We start from the raw sequence: 16,191 nt of genomic DNA, 5'->3' as shown, positions 1-16,191 counted from the left end.
AGTGAGCATGAATACTGGAAAAGGAGAGGAGAAATGGAATCTTCGTTGTTTGCGTATGACTGCCCTTCTGACAAGAACATCCAGAAGAATCATTTGAAAGCTATCCAACCAGAGACAGAATTCACTAAGTTATCTGGGTACCAGGTAAATAATAAAAATTGACAGTTTCTCTATATACTTGTAGTAACTAGTTAAAAAATGAAAAGCGTGCCTGGCTGGCTCTGTCCATACAGCATGCAACTCCTGGTCTTGGGGTCATGAGTTCAAGCCCCATGTTCGGGGTAGTTTACATAAAAAGAAAATGGGGTGTGTGGGTGGCTCAGTCGGTTGGGTGTCCAACCCCTGATTTCAGCTCAGGTTATGATCTTGGGGTTGGGAGATGGAGCTTTGCGCCCTGTGCTGGGTATGGAGCCTGCTTTGGATTCTCTCTCTCCCTCTCCCTCTGCCTCCGCCCTTCCCCCTCTAAAAAAATGAAAAGAGAGAAGATCTGTTTTTCTTTTTAAAATATTTTATTTATTTATTTGACAGAGAGTGAGAGCAGGAACACAAGCAGGAGGAGTGGGAGAGGGAGAAGCAGGCTTCCCGTGGAGCAGGGAACCTGATGCGGGTCTCGATCCCAGGATCCCAGGATCATGACCTGAGCCAAAGGCAGACACTTAACGACTGAGCCACCCAGGTGCCCTAAAAGAGAGAAGATCTTAGTCACAAGAGTAAAAGCAACTTTAAAATACTTCATATACACAACATCTTATTTAAACATACGTATGTAGGGACACCTGGCTGGCTCAGTCAGTAGAACATGCAACTCTTATCTCTGGGTTGTGATTTGAGCCCCACTTATGGGTGTAGAGATTACTTAAAAATAGAATCTTTTAAAAAAAGAAATAAAAATAACATGTATATGTATGTACATATGTATAAAATGCTACTGACAGACACTAAATTAAAAAACAAACTAGTTCCTGGGTAGAAAAGATTATAATTCTGCCAAAATTAACCTACAAACCAAATACAATCCAATCAAAATCCTTGTAGGATCTTATTACTTGTTTGTTTTGTGCAATGACTTGATATTAGTTCCAAAGTTTATCTAGAGGAAAACATTTTAAGATTTGCTAATAAAGGTGCTCCATAAATGTTGACTGACCAAAAAAAAAAAGCTAATAAAACTTGAAAACAAGAATACTTAGTGCATGCTTGCCCTATTAGATGTCAAAACTAACAACTAACAGTCATGGTATTTTTATATTTGACCATAGTGGCATTTCAGTTTAGTGGTTAAAAGATTATTCAATAAATTAAGCAGCATTAAAGAAAAGTCAGAACTGAGCCAACAACTGGATGATTTAAGTCCTAGAAAGATGAGGAGATCCATGAAGCAAACAATCAGCCTGGCAATACCCTCTCTTCCACAGTTGCCATGTCCCAAAAACAATCTGTTCCTAAGTCTTTTTTCTGATTAATCTCCAGTGCTATTATGGTAGCCTGCACAGCCCATGTTGCCTGGCCTGCAACTTTCGGAGAGAGAATCACTGGTTCTGTCGAAACTCTGTGATGGGGGCGCCTGAGTGGCTCAGTCATTAAGCATCTGCCTTCGGCTCAGGTCATGATCTCAGGCTCCTAGGATCGAACCCAGCATTGGGCTCCCTGCTCAGTGGGAAGCCTGCTTCTCCCTCTCCCACTCCCCCTGCTTGTGTTCCCTCTCTCGCTGTGTCTCTCTCTGTCAAATAAATAAATAAAATCTTAAAAAAAAAAAAGAAAGAAAGAAAGAAACTCTGTGATGCCACTTGGCTCCCATCTCTACCCTGGTGGACTATGGCAAACGTGACATCCACAGAGGCCCAGAGCCTATGACCTAAGAGGCCTGTCTCAAAAATATGGACGTATTGATTCAATAATATTCTCCAGAACTTAGAACTGGCATTGAATTAAAAAATTCTGAGAGAATTCAAAGAAGATAAAAAGACTGCCAACGTAAACTTGTCCTTCAAGATTCAGTTGAAGCTTCTATGGGAGGTCTTCCTCAGTGCCACAGACAGAGCTGAATCAACCCCTCTGTGCCAACACTCCATTCCTGTCTAACACAGAGGCATGAACAAGCGCAGAATGAGGAAACTCAAGTAGCTTGGCAGATGCAGCACAGGAAAACAGGAGGGAAGTTAGAGGTGAAAATGAAAAATAGAAACATGTAGCAGACAGAATGAGACCGCATTTTAAGCAAAGCAACTGACCAAATTTGTTTTTTCATAATGATTACTTGGGTTACCACAGAAAAGAAACCAGAAAGGACTCCAGGTATGTAGTTATTAAAATAGCTCAAGTGAAGGATGAATAAGTCCAGAGTAGAGGGCAGTAGTTAAGAGAAAAAGCAGGACCAACCACAGAGACTTTTCTAAGATAAAACCAATAGAATATGGGGAGAGGTGAAGATTAATCTTTGAAAACTGAGTATCAACATTTCTAGAAAGTTGGGTGACTTGCAATAGATGAGGAATATAAGAGAAGTGCAGACACACAGGAGAGTGCATAGGGGACGGGGTGATACTAAGTCTGTGGGAATGGACAGAAGAGAGATTCAAGATATTGTCAGAATACAGGACTGGGGCTCCCAACAGAGCTATAGATGTAGATTTTAGAGTCATCACTGACCCTAACCCTATTAGAGTCAAAACCATGGAATCCCTCAAATACAGTATATTCACTTACAAAAAGAATAAGGACAAAAAAAAAAAAAAAAAAAAAAGGACAGACACTACCACTACAAAAGCCAATTAGGAAGCTAAAGAAACCAAGAACAGTATCCCAGAAACCAAAGGCAGACAATGAAGGTTGATGAGGACATTGTCAGAAGTGTCAAAGGCTTTTAAGAAGGCAACAAGCAGGGCGTCTGGGTGGCTCAGTCGTTAAGCGTCTGCCTTAAACTCAGGTGATGATCCCGGGGTCCCGGGATCGAGCCCCGCATCAGGCTCCCTGCTCGTCGGGAAGCCTGCTTCTCCCTCTCCCACTCCCCCTGCTTGTGTTCCTGCTCTCACGCTCTGTCAAATAAATAATTAAATCTTAAAAAAAAAAAGAAGGCAACAAGTAGGGGCACCTGGGTGGCTCAGTCGGTTCAGCGTCTGCCTTTGGCTCAGGTCTGGGACTGAGCGCCACGTCAGGGAGTCTGCTTCTCCCTCCCTCTGCCCCTCCCACCCACTTGTGCACTTGCACACTCTCTCTCCTTCTCGCTGTCTCAAATAAATACCTTTTCGGGGGGGGGGGGGGGAGAGGCAACAAGGAGTTATGATAAAGAACTCGGCTTGGCCTGAGACAATCTAACACACTTTTTTTTTTATCTTCTTCATCAGGAAATTTCTAAATTGTATCTGTACATATTATTCAACCAGCTAGCTATTCAAATGCATATTTTATCAACATTAAGTCTACTCTTTCAGAATTCCTGAGTTCCCACTAATAAGCACATACTGGTCATTTTGTATCAGGCTGTTGGCCTTCCAAAACTTTTTGGTGTTATGTTCAAATATTTCAACTCAATTTAATGAACACTATCTCGTGTTCTTTACTGTGCAGGGATACGCAGACTGATTCATTCAACAAAACAGGAGTATCTTCTATATGCTGGGCCCTGGGTGTAATCAGTAAATAAAACACAAATATACTTGTCCTCATAGAGCTCTCTTTTCTCTTAGAGGGATACTTAAACACAGCTACTATCCCTTAAGGAGCCCAAAAGAAACGTATCTAACAAGATAACAAACCACATTTATTATCTCATGAAGCCAATTTGAAATTAATAACAAGAAACCCAAAGTTGTAATTAATCACCTACAGTTAACATGCCTGTCTGCCGACATCACACAATATAAACAAACACTATTAACTTAAACATACATACAGTCAGCTCTCAGTCATCTGTAGGCAAACTATCCACGCATCAAGAGCAATTCCCTAATACTGACTCATGTTTCTGGGTTATATACCATCCAAATTTCTACCATATAATCTAACACATGATATCGTGTAAAAATATACAGTTTAAGACTTTTACGAACTAACTCAAATCATTAACATGCCAGTTTTACTATGTCCCCCATTTTTCAAATGATCTTGCAGAGACATGCTCCCTAAATCCAATACCCTTCCATCCAGAGCCAACTAACCCAAGCTCTTCAAACTCATCCCATACTCAATTCATCTCTAAACCTGCCCCCAAACTAATAAGCCTCCAAGTAGGGCCTAGCTTTTTATCTAGGAGCCCAGTTTCTAAACTTTAAGGATCACAACAAGCCCCTTTTGGTAAAAACTACTGGCATTCCAAACACATGTACCTTTAATGTTGTATATATGTACTATGGTCCTAGCATACTGTGAACACTATGAATCATGCATAAAATGTAGAAATTCTTAGAAAGAAAGTTTCTAACATTTCCTTCCTGCACCCTAAAGATGGGCTACACACACAGCTGGAGCACAAGTACCCCGCAAGGCAGATGTCACCCCAATCCTAAAGAAACTAAAGCTCAGAGGTTAAGGAATTTGCTGTGGTCACAAAACTAAAATGAGGTAGAACTAGATTTGGGGATTCAAGCCACAGTGTGGTCACAAAGCTCAAGCCTTTCGTCATTCCTCTCTACCATGCCAAACTCCTTCCTTACACCTGGGGTCCCATGAGCTCCCTCTCTGACCTCACACCCCACTCCCAGCCAGCTACTACCTCCCACAATCCTCCCACCTCAAGATGCTACTGGATAAATAGGTATTCCTTTTATGCCTCAGAGAAGTGACATACAAACTAAACACTGAATTTCTAAGAAGAGTGCTATGCTATCGAAATAAGCATCAGTCTACAAAAGATAGGCTTAGTTTCAGGGTAAATGATGAATACAAATTCTTAGACTCTCACACTAGCAATATGGAAAGTTACAATACAAAAGGAAAATGACTTAGGAAAATATTCACTATGGATATGTAAAAAAAAAAATAATGACAAATGTATGTAATGACCACATGGTATAATTTCAATTAACGTGAATCCTGTTTACATTAAAATGATGCCATATACAGTTCTAAGATTGATTAATTGTAGTTCATTCTGATCTTCTATGGAACTAAAGTAAACTCCGTATTTCAACTTAGAAAGCAGAGATCAAGTCCAGGGATCAAGTCAGTCTCAAATGGGAAGAGAGGAATTTCTGGTTGTGTTAGTGTTACAGTAAAAAATCCAAAGTCAAGATCCAGAATGAAGATTACTGCAAGCCTGATGAAAGTAAAATGAATAAAAATAAGAAACTTCTGTGGTTGAAGGAGAACTTTTTATAATGTTGGCCAAGATGATATCGAGTATTTTACAACCCAGAAACATCAATGCAGAAAACTGAGCTGTTACATATCCACAAGATCAATTTAGAACTAAAATAATATTCAAAAGTTTAAGAACTATCTATTTCAGCAGTGTAGTTAGTATCTAATAAAACCCATGCAAATACCCCAGTGAATTCTAAGTAGTAAACGTAAAATGAACAAAGGGAAATGCATGAAGCTAACTAATAAAGTTTCAAAGAAACCTAAGAGAAATATGGCAGAGATAACAAAAATTCTGAGGCAAGTAAAAAGAAGCGGAAAGAAAGGTAAAAGAAAAAGAACACTGATGGAGAAGCAGATCATAACACTACTGAGCAAGAAAGGTTCACAGACAAGGAAACCGAACTCCAGAAAGGCTAAATGGTGTGGAGAATGCCACACTGCCAGGCACGACACGGGCAGTGCCAACCAACAGTCATGGTGACAGGGTTGGAAACAACTTGGACCAGATCCCCAAATGCTCTTCCTAGTAACAACTCAGAGCCCACATGGTTCTCTTCACTTGCTGGCTGCTCAGTCTCCCTCACCACTCCTAGAACCATCCATGCATTCAACAACTACCTTCTGATTTGAAGGAATCAAAATAAATAAATGAGTCTATACAAGTTCTTAACTATTTCTGTTCTCCATGCCTGTTTTTTGCTTGCCCTCTGGGATGTGATTTATCCTCACAGCTTCCCTAAACCCCCTAAACCAGTCAATGCCTCAATTTTATCTGCCAGGCCCGCTCTTCCCCAACTGCCCTGGACATCCCATCCGTGTACCTTCCTCAAACACAGCTCTTTCTTCAAATCCAGCTCGTGTCTCCTTTCGCTCAGCTGACCTTTCCCTGGTTACCCTGGCCAAACATGACCATTCTGTCGTCTGTATTGCTCACTCAACACTAACCACATCTTGTATGTATCCTCCTATAGACTGAACATTCTTGTCCTTAAGAAATTAGAATTTCCTACTCCCCTTAAATGATGTACACTTTTGGGGTGCCTGGGTGGCTCAGTAGGTTAAGCGTCTGCCTTCAACTCAGGTCATGATCTCAGAGTCAGCCCCGCATCGGGCTCCCTGTTCAGCAGGGAGTCTGCTTCTCCCTCTCCCTCTGCCCCTGCTCCTGCTTGCCCGCTCTCTAATAAATAAAATCTTTTTTTTAAGATTTTATTTATTTATTTGACAGAGACACAGCAAGAGGGAACACAAGCAGGGGGAGTGGGAGAGGGAGGAGCAGGCTTCCCACTGAGCAGGGAGCCTGACTGCGGGACCGATCCCAGGACACTGGGATCATGACCTGAGCTGAAGGCAGACATTTAACGACTGAGCCACCCAATAAAATCTTTTTAAAAAAATGATGTACTTTTATTATATGATGGGTTCCCTCACACACTGGATTCAGAATACCTTGTTACTGCCTACCAAAAAAAAAAAAAAAACTGCTTCTGAAGGACAGAGAGGCACAAGGAAACTTTTGGAAGTGATAAACATGTCAATTACCTTGATTGTGGTGATGGTTACACAGGTGTATGCATGTATAAACTTAAATTGTATACATTAAATATGTGCAGATTTATCAATTAAAGAACAGAGAAAGGAAGAACAAAGAAAACTGGAAAAAGAGAAGACAGAAGGAGGCAGAGAAATAAGGCAAGCAACCAACACAGGAAGTCACCTATGTACCCTGAACTACCATCTGTTGTCTCCCTCAGTGCTCATAACTTCGTGAGGTGAGAATTAAAATATGTTAAAGAAATTGAAAGGAAAGGGTTAGAAAGGTTAAGGAACCATCTCAAATTTACACAGCAAGTTTTATAAATATGGTTGGCAATGATTCCTTTTCCACTCAACAGCAGAGAGTTGATGACATAGGATAATTAGTGTATTTAGAAATGCTATCTGAATCATTATTAAGATCCTATTACAAAAGGTATTTAAAACAAGAGGGACACCTGGGTGGCTCAGTTGGTTAAGCGTCTGCCTTCGGTGCAGGTCATGATCCCAGGGTCCTGGGATCCAGCCCCACATAGGGCTCCTCGCTCAGCTAGGAGCCCGCTTCTCCCTCTGCCTGCCACTCTCTCTCTTTCTGACAATTAATAAATAAAGTCTTAACAACAACTAAAAAAAAAAAAAGTACTCTCAGCAGCACCTCTTTCTGCCCACAGGTTTTGTCCCTGTGATTTCATAAAATCACCTTTAAAAAAAAGAGGAAACTCTTAAGTTACTTCAATAAGAAGTACACATGTCAACCTACTTTCAATGTGCTTTTTAAACACTTCCAGAAAATTAAAGCACAAGCTAAATCCTAAATTACTGATGTTAAAATATAATGAACTGGTTAATGTCCCTCAATTTTCTACAATTTACAATCTCTTCCCAAGCTCCATTAATAAGACCTTACAATACATTAGACATTTCTTTGAAGTATATTTGTATATGTAAAGATATTAATGCTGCTTCAGAAAAGAAGGCAATAATAAAATGTGGACTTAGAATATATTGCATACTCTAAAATTAGCATAGTTAATATTTACTGATCGTTGACTAAGGGCAGGCACTAACCTCATATAAACCCTTTAACAATCTACAGGTAGATTCCATTATGATCTCTATTTTATAGAAGAAACTGAGTCACAGAGATGCTAAACAAGCTGCCCAAGGTCACACAGCTATCAAGAAATAAATCCAGGACTCAAATCCAAGCAATCTTAACTCCAAGTCCATATTCTTACTCACCAAATTACAATGGAAACAGACACATTTTAGAGAAAAATTAATAAATACACACTAAAATACAGAACTGGCTAAATCAAAAATAGATTGAAAAAATTTTCCAAGAGGAAGGACAGATGTGAATTATCCAGACACTACCGTCATTTATGGAATTTAAAATGAGATGATACTAGGTATGTATCTGCAAAATTGCCTAAGAACAAAAAAAAGAAAAACAAAGTCAAACAAGATTAATGAAAAGTTACTAAAGAGAACTTTAGAAGAAAAGCACCCACTGTGGTTTTGTACTACAACTATGACAGACAGAAATACCTTACGTCAAATAATGACAAGATTAGAGGAACCTGAGTTAGGAATGTACAGAACAAAGAAAAAGGAGCATGGGGAGGACTACAGTGTCAAAAATGGAATTAGACAAGGAATGGTGTTTAGGAATACTTATGCTAATATTCATAATTTAAAAAAAAGGAAACATAAGGGTCTACGAACAAAGAGGAAATAAAATGTGGTCTTAGTCCTAAAATGTCATACCATGTCACAGCAAAAATAAATGAGCTAAACAGACATGTACATACCCACTTTGATGAAACTCAATTGATGAAACCACAACGATTAAGTGATAACAAGTGAAAAAAAAGTATGTTGCACAATCATACAATACTATTTGAAGTTTAAAAACACATAAAACAACACTATACACTGCCTGGGGATAATAAAACTGTAGAGAAATGCCTACAAATAATAAAATTCAGATCACCAGATTCAGATTAGTGGTTAACTAGAGAATTTGGGGGAAGGGAGTGGGTTTAACTGGATTAAATATTATGAAATACTTTTCAGACATACAGAAAGCATGTCTTTTTAACAGAAGGAAAAGGAAGAAAATGGTATTAGATTATAGCAACCCAAATTGCTTTATATTCCCAATCCAAAAAATTCTAAAAGGGCGATGATGATAATCTCTGAAGGAATGTTAAAGGAGGATGTATCCTTAAGTAGTCCCATTCAAGTACAAGAAAACTCAAACTCCCTCAACTTAGGTTGTTACTCTTATGTCCCCCCTGTAAGAAGAGGGCTTTTGGGGGGCAGTAAACTATGTGTAATTAAAACAGATAAACATTGGGATGCCTGGGTGGCTCAGATGGTTGAGCGTCTGCCTTAGGCTCAGGTCATGATCCCAGGGTCCTGGGGTTGAGCCCAGCATCGGGCTCCCTGCTCAGTGGGGAGCCTGCTTCTTCCTCTCCCTCTGCCTGCCACTCCCCCTGCTTGTGCTCTCTGACAAATAAATAAATAAAATCTTAAAAAAAAAAGATAAACATTGTCCCTAAATGTCATAACAGCTCCTTTCCTGATACAATTGTGTTCAGAGGTAAGAACTGCAAGCCCGTCACCCAACAGGAGGTGCAGTGCCCAGGCTAAGAACATGGACTCTGGAACCAAACTACCTGAGATGAGATCCAGCACACACGAAGGCAAGTCATGTTAGATCCCCTGTGCCTCAAATGCCTCATCTGCGAAGTTAAGAATGATTAAAAAAAAAATCTAGGGGCGCCTGGGTGGCTCAGTTGGTTAAGCAACTACCTTCGGCTCAGGTCATGATCCCAGGGTCCTGGGATCGAGTCCCGCATTGGGCTCCCTGCTCAGCGGGGAGTCTGCTTCTCCCTCTGACCCTCCCCCCTCTCATGCTCTCTCTCTCTCTCTCATTCTCTCTCAAATAAATAAATAAATAAAATCTTAAAAAAAAAAATCTATATCCCCATCTGTTAAAAGTAAGAAGAAAGGGGCACCTGGGTGGCTCAGTCGTTAAGCGTCTGCCTTCGGCTCAGGTCATGATCCCAGGGGCCTGGGACTGAGCCCCAAATCGGGCTCCGTGCTCTGCGGGAAGCCTGCTTCTCCCTCTCACTCCCCCTGCTTGTGTTCCCTCTCTTGCTATGTCTCTGTCAAATAAATAATAAAATCTTAAAAAAAAAATAAAAAATAGAAGTGAGAAGAAAGTAGGAACAGCGCCTGACCAGAGAAGTACTGTAAGGGTGTTGGCTCTTAGCCTTATTCCAAAGACCAATTGTTTTGAAGAAGAAAAACAAGGCTTTGTACCAGAAAAGTGTAATTGTGGTTACTTTCTAAGTCAAGTAGGGGATAGAAAAGCTGACCATGACAATACAGAAAAATGGACAGCTTTTCACCTCTTGGGCAATGTTCAGGATAGCAAAATAAGCTTTTTATTTTTCTAATATTCTTTGGTATTATAATATCTCCAATGTGTACATATTTGTAGAAATACACACCTGGACCAACTTCAAGATAAAATTTTCTATTCCTGGCTCCGTGTCACCCTGTCAGCCCAATTCATCTTGGAAAACCAGGCCATCCCCTCCACTGCGAAAGTCTCCCCCTCTTCCTCCCGTGTAAGGATTATACCATACTGCAATACATCTGCCCTTACACCTTCTTTGTATAACGTCCATACCATATAATGTCCATACAACTCCTTCCTTTCATGAACCATGAAGAGCTCTCTGAGAACAGAGACTATCAATCATTTTCAAATTCCCAGTGTCTTGCAAGATAGGCATTAAATATATGAATGAATAAAGCAGTCTCCCTATATATCTTATAACAAATACAAGAAAGGCAAGTAGAAACCTGTAATTGGAGGTGGTTTATCCAAAAGGTTATTTAGGTATCTTCGGTTCTATTTCAGAATTAGCAGATCAGTTGAACCCACTGAATCATCCACCAATTCTTTATCCCTCAGAGTGGGAAACAGTAGAAGTATGTAAGTAAAGATATTCCAGTAAAGACAGAAGCTAAACTTTATTTTTTTAAGATTTTATTTATTTATTTATTTGATAGAGAGAGAGAGGGCGCACAAGCAGGGGGAACGGCAGAGGGTGAGGGAGAAGCAGTCCCCCCCCCCCAACCAGCAGGGAGCCATATGCAGATCTTGATCCCAGGACCCTGGAATTATGACCTGTGCAGAAGGCAGACTCTTAAATGACTGAGCCGCCCAGTCGCCCCAGAAGCTAAACTCTTAAATAAAAAGAATTTAGTCATTTAAAATGTCAGGAAAACAGAAGTAGTCTAAAAACTTTCTTATGAAACTAAAAATAGCATGAAGAAGAAATCACAAGATTTAATGTTTATAATGTCTCCTTTTTCAGGAGAGAAACAATAATCACAAGCCAGATGATATACCCTATTAAGGTGGATGAAATCAAAACTAAATCACATACTAAATCAATTTCACACAATGCTTCTATAGTGAGGTTCTATAAAGACCTTATCAGTCAGCAAAAATTAAGCTAATTTTTTGGAACTTAACAGTTCTTGGCAATTTTTTGAAAACGGCCAGGGCTCCAGGATCAAGTCCTGATTAGTGTCAGATCAGTTAACAGGCCTGTCTTGGGTTACTACAGAAGAGGTGTCCCTCCTAAGGTACAGGCCTCACTTGGATCCCACCCTCTTCCATCTTCTCAGAACTTTGCAAAATTAAGCGAACATTTTACTAATCTATATTCAACCTCTCCCTTTCAACAAACACCTTCCCATCAGCATTTAAACTTAACTGATAAAAATCAAGACTCCTATAAAGTTTCCTATTCTTGCTATCTCCATTTTCTTCACCTTCTACTTGCTTCTGCTTCCCACCCCATCAACAACATCTGCAAAAGAACACCCATCACCTCAGAGTAGCTAAATCCATAGGACATTACTCAATTTCCCTCTCACAGGAGCTCCCCCACTGGCTGCAGGGACACCACTCCAGCTGGGGCTCCCCCTTGAGCAAGGTTCCCTGGCCACTCCTCCCATCTCCTTGGCCAAGCTCAGCCCCCTCTACCCAGCTTCATCCCAGGCCTCCACCTGTTCTCATTCTAGTCTCTCCACAGGCGATCTCACCCAAGCCCAAGAGTCTGTATCACCTCTATACCGACGGCTCCAAGATGGTAAACTAGTGATCACTGGACATCTTCTCCCAACTATTAATCACCATTTCTGGTAATTTTACCTCCAAATTTCCTTTTTCTCAGTATCTCTGCTTGTGATATAAGGCTCCTAAGAGGATCAAATGGGCTAACATGAGAGTATTTTGAAAAGGTGGGGGGGAGGGGTGCGACTTAAATCTGAGTATTAGTATTCATTAAATTTAAATCTCCTTGAAAACCGGGACTTTGTCAAATTCACCTTTTTATTTATTCCACATGGTACACCTGGCAGTGCTTTGCATGCAGATGGCATTCAGTAAATGTATTGCAATGAATTATTTGTATTGGCTTAATACACATTCAACTGAAATATTCATGTACTTAACAGCTTGTATTTCTTCAAACCACATAATCATTTTGTCTCCTAAGAGGTGAGAATTTTAAGTCTAACTACCCTGGATACCTTTGATAATTATGATGTTACTTATCTCAAGTTAGGAAAACCTGTCACCTTTTTGGCCTGGCTTTCCTGAAAACATCCAAATCCTATCAAGTCCAAAGCTTACATAAAGATTTTTGGTTCCCAAATGTTCACGTTGAGAGGGGAAAATTTAAGTGTTACAGAACAGTTAGGCTGTAAGGTGGAATGACTGCTTCAAAAAGTTCCCTATCTCATTTTTCTGTCTTGTAACGTGAGCTAGAGTGATATTCTGGGTAGGATCAGACACCGTGGAATGAAAAGAATGAATTATTGTTCAAAAGTTCTCAAACTCTTGCATTAAGGTACATTTAATTAGACTCAGAATGCAAGATTGTAAAACCTCACCAGATCAATTCAAAAAAACTCCCCAATTTCCATCTAAATCACAATCTTCATTATACTCTTCATTCACACACTTTTCCTTCACTGCACTTCTCATAATTTGTAATTATATATTTATCTGTATGATTTCCTTCGTATCTGTTTCCTCCATGAGGGCAAGGATCACATCAATTCTGCTCAATGCTATATTCCCAGCACCTTACACGGTTCCTAAAATATAACATGAGTTAAAAGGCTCTGGCTGAGCAATTAATTGAATGAGGAATGGAAATAAGTCATTTAAGCAGAACCAGAGAGCAGGGAAGCACATAAGCAATGAGAAAGATCCTGAGGCTTTAAGATCTGACACCCACCCCCAACCAGACACAGTATGATTTTCCACTCATAATTTATCCATCCTTCATTTCTTTCAACCCTTTTTCCTTCCCTCTTTCCTTCAAGAAGGACATTTTAGACTCAAAGAATATTTCAGCTTTAAATCCTGTCCAAATTTAACAAATCCTGTAACGGAGACCCAAAGACACCAGGTGACTTGTCACCTTGACCCTTCTTGTAAAAGATAGCTTGAAAAGTCTCAAGAATATGCCACAGTGACTACAGAAGTCTTAGTCATCCCTAAGGGTAAGAACTGCAGAAGAAGATGCCAGAAAACCAAAGAATAAAGTCTGTGCAAATGACTACCATCTCTCAACACCTCTTCCCTTCAATAACCTTATACACTTTTGGAGCAACTCAGCAATAACCTTCAGCTCCCAGGACTAATCTGGGGAAACAAAAAAGGCTGTGATAATCCTGAATGAAGATCATCAAACTACAGCTCTCCTGGCCCACCCCACCCCCCAGAAAAATTCACAGTGGCAACTATTCAGCCAACCACCAAGGAGAGGCAGCATAATATAGTGGTCAGATGCAAGAACTCTGGGTTTTTAGACAGGCCTGTCTGAATCCCAGCTTCTCTTACTGGCTGTGGTCTGGGGCAAGTTAATGTGTCCAAACTGCAGTTTCTCCCGCTGTAAAATGGTAATAAGCATCACCCTAGAGGGCTGTTAACTGTGTGATGGTACCATGCATACAGCACTCAGTACGGTGCCTGGCATGTAATAAAGCCTCAATAAATGTCAACTATTTGTCACTGTATTCAGCTGTGATCGCTTTCTTAAGGCCTATTCTTCCTCTAGCCTCCATATAATTTTAAAGATGTTGTTCTACCCTTTCTGTTTTTGAGGGGTCATATATACATTAGCTTAGAGCACCTTTTCTAAATCCAGACTGGATAAACCAGTTAAAGGTCTGTGTCTCAGGATGCTCACCTAGGAAGCGGGCGTGATAATCCCTCCCCCGCAGGACTGCTGATAGTGAGCACTACCTCAGCGTTACACATTCTATTACTGATGTATGAAAACGCACTTACGGGTAAGTAAACCTGCAACACTCAACCCCAACCATCGGTCAATCCTAGCCCCACCAGCACGGATCGTGGCCCCAACAAATAAATAGCAAGGTCGACCCTGCTCACCCACCCAATTTCTCCCCACAGCCGGCAGCAACAGACACCCCCGCCGGTCCCTCCAGCAGGGGTTCCCGGAACCGCAGGGCTCAGTTTCCTCGCAGGGACCGCGTCAAGGCCCACCCAAAGAAAGATGCCAGCCCCCCACCCCGTCCGCCCCCACAAGCGCCGGGAGGGACCCGGGGCACCCTTCCTCCCCCGGAATGCGCGGCCGCCCGGCTCACGTGGGCCCTTCGGCCCAGGCCCCACGTCACCCGCTTCCCCGACCCCACGGCAGCGCCTCCCACCCTGCCCGGGTGTTTCCCCTCCGGCAGCGGGCCGCCACGCGACCCCCGGCGCGCACATGCCCGTGGCCTGGCTCCGCGGCCACATCCGGCCCCCAAGCCGGGACGGCCCTCGGGCCCAGCCCCGCCGCACGCCGACGCCGCGCCGCCGACCGACCCCCGCCGCTCCCACAACGGGCACCGCACTCACCGCGACGCCGGAGCCCGGGTTCCTCCCGCCTCGGGCCCACGCAGGCCTGGCTGCGCCCCCAGAGCATTCACGCCCCGTGCCGCCTCCTGGGGACCCTGGCGCAGCCGCCGCGGCCGCGCTGCAACAAGGCCACCGTCTGCTGTCCCTGCCGCTGCCTCCTCGTCCCAACCCCGGCCGCGGAGACACCCGCAGCGACGCAGCCCGGCGCCGGCAGACCAGCGTCTGTTGAGCCGAACCGCCCGGGACGCGCTCCCCGGGCCGGCGCTCGTTGCATATGCAGAGAGGCCGCCGCCCATTGGCCCGCGGGCGGTGGCGCGTGCGGGGCTGGGCCTATCGAATTCCGGCCGGGGAGCGCGGCGCGGTCGGCCAGGGGCGGGACGGGGTTACTACGGGTCATTCGCGGAGCCGCGGCGGACGGGACCCAGCCGCCACCGGCGCGGGGTGGGGACCTGGCCGGAGGGAGGGATCGGACCGCGGCGGCTGGGGGAGGGGAGGCGGACTCGGCGGCCGCGACGTGGGCGGAGGGCTGGAGGGTCGTGGCGGGGCGGGGGGAGACCGCCCCTGCCGCCCACCCAAAAAATAACTAGAAACGCAGTTACTGCTGTAGTGTTTAAATCTTAACATAGATCATGAAATAATACGCATATTATTTTCGTCCTTAAGTGGATCATTTATCCTGTCCTTGCACACATTGTTGTCAAATTCTGTAAAATAAAATGATTTTCGGAAATACCCGAATCGAGAGGAGCTCAAAGATTCAGAGCAAATCCCTCTAATTATTTCTCTTGCTTTGGCTTCACTTAACCCAGCAAATAACCCATCTTCTTTAAATACACGCACTATTCATACAAGATTGATATTTGTTTTCAAAGGCTAAAGTTTACCCCAAACTACTGTTTTTAGACATTCTTCTTCTGAATCTAGAAGTGTTTCTGTATTTGAAAGAGTTTATCTCATTTTAAACACTACAAAAGGAAAAAAGACATGAGTGCAAGGTACACTGCCTCCCCACAAGCAATCAAATGCAAACCATAACACAAACGACTCAAACAACTGCAGTGCTCTATAAGAAAGACGACTTTCATTACCCTAGTGGTAGGAGGGTTGGGCTTTTTTTTTTTTTTTAACCCAACGAAATATTCAGTCGGTCTCTGAACAAAGTTACAACATTAAGTCAGATTTGATACCCCAGGAAATGAAACTGATTTGGAGAGTTTGGGGTTTTCTTCTTTTTTCTCTTTTTTTTAAGCAGTGAAGGAGCTAGAAATAGCTACTTGAATAGTAAATCTCCCTGCCATGCAAAAGTTTTCTTTAAGTAGGTGAAAGGTGACGTTTCTGAGCCAGCCTCAGGCTAAAAGCAAGGGCGCCCTTCCCAAGAGAATTTCTAAAAT

The 16,191-nt window shown here is 42.5% G+C and overlaps 1 protein-coding gene across 2 annotated transcripts in view; it reads right to left on the bottom strand.

Moving 5' to 3' along the window:
* ACSL3 (acyl-CoA synthetase long chain family member 3) overlaps positions 1 to 15,056 on the bottom strand; it is a 73,563-nt gene extending 58,507 nt beyond the window's left edge. For both annotated transcript variants that reach the window (XM_027591015.1, XM_027591016.1), the window contains exon 1: positions 14,801 to 15,056. The gene's annotated coding sequence lies outside the window, so the exon portion shown is untranslated. The remainder of the gene's footprint in view (positions 1 to 14,800) is intronic.
* Positions 15,057 to 16,191: the final 1,135 nt, after the last annotated feature.

This window comes from Zalophus californianus, chromosome 3, assembly GCF_009762305.2.
Source record: "Zalophus californianus isolate mZalCal1 chromosome 3, mZalCal1.pri.v2, whole genome shotgun sequence".
Lineage (NCBI taxonomy): Eukaryota > Metazoa > Chordata > Mammalia > Carnivora > Otariidae > Zalophus > Zalophus californianus.
This window is presented reverse-complemented; position numbering and strand designations above follow the sequence as displayed.